The sequence below is a fragment of the Zalophus californianus genome, chromosome X, assembly GCF_009762305.2.
Source record: "Zalophus californianus isolate mZalCal1 chromosome X, mZalCal1.pri.v2, whole genome shotgun sequence".
Taxonomy (NCBI): Eukaryota; Metazoa; Chordata; class Mammalia; order Carnivora; family Otariidae; genus Zalophus; species Zalophus californianus.
The window spans coordinates 71,105,891-71,110,750 of record NC_045612.1 but is presented as its reverse complement, the minus strand read 5'-3'; the positions used below and the strand labels follow the sequence as shown (position 1 = coordinate 71,110,750).

General features: G+C 45.4%; 1 pseudogene; it reads right to left on the bottom strand.

Moving 5' to 3' along the window:
- Positions 1-378: 378 nt before the first annotated feature.
- LOC113930405 lies at positions 379-2,735 on the bottom strand (annotated as a pseudogene).
- Positions 2,736-4,860: the final 2,125 nt, after the last annotated feature.

Sequence of the window (4,860 nt, the reverse complement as noted above, 5' to 3'; positions counted from 1 at the left end):
ACCTTACTGACACTTCCCCACCTCTAAACAAATGGATTACTCTTTTCATCAAAAACTCTGAGAGTTGGGGCGCGTGGGTGGCTCAGTCGTTGGTCTGCCTTCGGCTCAGGTCATGATCCCAGGGTCCTGGGATCGAGCCCCGCATCGGGCTCCCTGCTCCGCGGGAAGCCTGCTTCTCCCTCTCCCACTCCCCCTGCTTGTGCTCCCTCTCTCGCTGTGTCTCTCTTTGTCAAATAAATAAATAAAAATCTTAAAAAAAACACAAACTCTGAGAGTTGTAGCAGCAAAAGATTTTAATAGCAATGAAAGTTTGTAAACTGGATTTCAATTTTTTTTTTTCTTGAACTCAAAGTGCAAGATGCAGGGTTCTCCTCATTTTCATGAATACTTCTCCTGTCACTAATCCTTCACTTTGTTTGGCAAAGGCAGTTTTTGAATTAAATCTATTCTGGTATACAGAAACATAACAAAATGAGACAGGTATTACAAAGAACGCACCTGCATGAATCATGATACTCAACTGGTAAGTCTGACGGGGTGAATTGCAGATTCAGGCAACGAAGGCCCTGAATAAGACAAAGCTCCGTTTCAGAGTCCCTGGTTGAATGTTTAATTAGATCAGGAATTGTCCATCCACACATCTGGTTGTTCATCAAAGAGAAACCTACTGTTTGAGTGCTCAATTCTAGTGTGAAGTGTTTTTACCATGGGAGCGAAAGCTCGAGCTTAAAAGGTAACAGTCATCAGAACTATCCAGAACAAGAAAAGAACCATCTGGCACATTTACTAGATTCCCTTCTGCCTCCCAGCATGTGACTGGTTCCCAGTACCATCTTTATTTCACAAGTTTTTTTTTTTTTTCCAGCAACTCTGTAAGGCTTGTCACAACCATCAGACCACTACTTTTCATTGAGTCATAAACTCTTGCAATCCCAGGAGCAGGGTCAGGATCAGAATTCAAATGGTAGCACATAATCTTATTTTATTAAAGATTTTTTTTATTTATTTGAGAGAGAGAGTGTGTGCACAGGTGCGGGGAGTGGCAGAGGGAGAGGGAGAAGCAGACTTCCTGCTGAGCAGGAAGCCTGACGCAGGGCTTGAACCCAGGACCCTGAGATCATGACCTGAGCTGAAGGCAGATGCTTAACCGATTGAGCCACCCAGGCGCTGTGATAGCACATAATTTTAGACACAAGGACATCTGTGCCGGTGAGTCCGCCGAAGTTCCTTTGGATTTGATTATTCTGCATTGGAGGTAGCAATGGTGAGCCTGGGGGGACATCATCATGTCTTGCTCGTGGGCTCCGCAATGTGATGCCTATGGTGTCAACAAGCCATTCACAGACTGATCCACAAAGATCTCTGGGGCAATGACTGTAGGGCTCTGGTCTACCTGACTTCCATTTTCAGAGAAAGAGTCCCCCCCCCCCCCACCCCCACTTGAGAAGGAACTGCAGAGGGGCACCTGGGTGGCTCAGATGGTTAAGTGTCTGCCTTCAGCTCGGGTCATGATCTCCAGGTCCTGGGATCCAGCCCCATGTTGGGCTCCTGGCTAAGCGGGGAGTCTGCTTCTCCCTCTCCCTTTGCCTCTCCCCCTGCTTGTACTCTCTCTCTCTCAAATAAATAAATAAAATCTTAAAAAAATAAAAAAGAGGGGCGCCTGGGTGGCTCAGTCGGTTAGGCGGCTGCCTTCGGCTCGGGTCATGGTCCCGGGGTCCTGGGATCGAGCCCCATGTCCGGCTCCCTGCTCGGCGGAGAGCCTGCTTCTCCCTCTCCCTCTGCCTGCCACTCTGCCTACTTGTGCTCTCTATCTGTCAAATAAATGGATGGAATCTTAAAGAAAAAAATAAATAAATAAATAAAATAAAAAAATAAAAAAGAGCGAGAGAGCAGGAACTGCAGAAACTTCCATGGGAGAAGAACTAACCATACAATAGCTAGATGATCCTTTCACCTTTGGAAGGATCCAGAATACCAAATGCAGTATTGAGGTGTGTGTCCACTAACTACGGACACATTTTCATTGAGGTGATGTTGCAAGTCTCCATTCGGGGATTCTGAACTCCTTTATGAATTATTTTGTTCTTGGCATGCGGTGCCAGGCTGAAAACTGTGACAATCTTTTCAAACATCATTCCGTGCTGGACATGGATTGGAAGAAGGAACCAAAGCTGTGACTCTCGCCTCCTCCATTTTGATATCCCTCTCCTCAGAGTTCGTGGGTCAAGAGGCCACAGGGTAGGACTATAGTGATGATTGCTAAGGGCAGTGGACCTCGTTGGTCTTTGAGCTCTCACATCTTTAAAGACTATGGGCGCTGAAGAGAGGAAAAGGTATCCTCATCTGGCAGAGCTCCCAGAGGGTGTGCTCCCCTTGTCTTTCTGCTTTTGTTCTGCAGAAAGCAGCCCTTTTCATGTACCCATTAAGCTTTGACTCTGATCTCTTTTTTCCCCCCACCTTTTTCATCTCCACTGGTGATAGCACAGCCGGTCATATCTCTACCTTAGCAGCTACCAAATAAGGAATGGTGGTTTCCAAACACTGGCTAGGGATGGTTATTGTCCTACCATGAAGTCAGTGTCTCGTTTACTTTGATTCAGGTTCAAAGATTTCTGGAAGGTTTTAAGACTACTTTTCTTCGTGATGACTAGTCCTCTAATCCCCAGGGGCTCAATCTCTCTCTGGAATGTTATTCCCGAACATCTGGAGACGCCTGCGGTGCTACATCTCTCCATGTGTGTTTCTCCAGCTTCCTTTAACCCTTGGAGCCATTTTCCAGCGGCGGCGGGTGGCGAGCGGCGGGCGGCGACAGCGGCCAGATCGTGACTCCCGCTCCGTCACCCAAAGCCCGCGCCAGGGCTGCGAAATGCGTGCCGTTGTAAGCCGCGAAATTTGTGGCTCTTTGCGGCACGGTAACCAAAACCTAATACGCCACTAGTGATGTTGGCACGCAGGCAAAGTTTGGGGTTGGGGGTGGAAGACGGGGCTGATTTATTTCAGATGATTCTGAATTTAGAATCGCTGCACATGAAAGGGAGTGGAAAAAAAAAACAAAAACAAAAACAGAAGTCAGGGTGAAAGAGAATACACAAAAGCCCCCTCTTCCATGCCCAGGTCGGGCCTCCAGCCTGAAGTGACTGTTCCCTCCCCAGATATTTATAGACCTTAATGTATTTTATCGCCTAAATAATACTCTTCTGTTTTATGCTCCAGGGGCTTTTTGTGTCTACCTAACTGGGCTTCAAGTTCCTTGGGGGCAAAGATCTCATCTTGTTGATTTCTGTGTCCCCCACCGTGCCTTGCACAAAGGGATGTGTTAGTAAATGTTACCTGACTGGACAAAGAAGGTGTGTTTGTCCAATGAGTAAGTCCTTCACACTAAACCTTCCAGGTGCTATGCCTGGAGGGTACCTGGAGGGGGTCTTGAGCCTTCAGCTGGTGTTTTTCCTGATTGAACCACTGTGAGCCTCACCATCCAGCTTCTCACAGCAGTAAAATGCATCACAATATCCCCTGACTCTTCTCTCTCCGGATAAGGAAACTTAGACCACAAGTAGGGATATGCCCAATAGCCGGCCTGACAGGGAACATGACCTGACATTGAACAACAAAAAGAGTTTTACTTAATTAGCTAGCACCGGCTAATCAGTGAGGCCTAAACATCTGCCAGTGGAATCTGAGAAGTCTGTTCTAAAAGCTGAAAAGCTGAGTTTATTTGCCACAGATGGGGCACCTGTAATGAGAAGGGGGCGAAAAGGTCTTCCCAGTTAAATCAATCTGAGAGAAGAGGTTGGTACCCAATTTCCAGAGAGAGTCTGTGGAGTGAACTTGGTCTTTTTCATTGCATGTGACTATTAATCATCAGATGTGATGGGAGAAATTATCAACAGGAATTTTCTCTGTGCTCATACCCGTAATTAACAGTTTGTGAACTGTGAAGAAATTGAAGCAGAACTCAAGGGCTTAGGGTTTTTGTTTTCGTTTTTCTTTAATGTAGTCAAGTGGCAAGGTAGTAGAAACGTTTTGAAGAAATTCACTGACCTGTTTTCTTAGATCAAGGATGACTTTTTGAAATAAAAAGGCTCTGAGAGATCCAACCTGTTGCCTCCATGGGCTTATAAAAATTTCTTGCTGACGTGGCAAGTTACCTTAAATCCTTTCTACAAGGAGATATAAATTAATACCTGTGTTACAAAATATCCGAACAATGGACTTCAAACTACAGGACGATCACAAGAGTTGATTTGTTCAGGGAAGTGGAGGCAAATCAGACTCAATCTGGATGTGTGGTTTTAGGTAGATGGCAAGTGAATTCATCTGTCATTGTTGAACTGCCTTGAGCTAAATGGAATCATCGATTGTTAGGATCTGCAGAGCTATCTGAGGGAAGCGAAGTTACAACTCAGAAGAGAGTCAAGGATTTTGACGAAGATGAATCATCTTTAACATTTTTATGGTTGCCTTTGGAATGCAAACTCTCAGCATGAAGCATTTTGCCCTAGGACCGTGGGCAGAACAATGCTGAACACCAGAACGATTTTGAAATTTCGGACTATATGGCTACGATCTGAGATGTTCGGGTTCATTTGGCCCGGTGAAAGTATCAGTGTTTTTCATCCAAAGTGCTTAAATCAGTGGGTGGAATCAGAATTGAGACTCGTTCAAATTCTAACCTTCTCCGCCATCGTTTTGAACAACAGCTCGGTCTTGGAAATATAAACATTTACATTCACTTGCTCAGATTGATCCATCGACCACATTGTAACTATCAATTTCTACACGAATAAAGTTGACGGAATTTTTTAGACGCCTCTGGCATCGGCACTAAAAATCTCCATTACCGGCTGGGTAATAGACCGT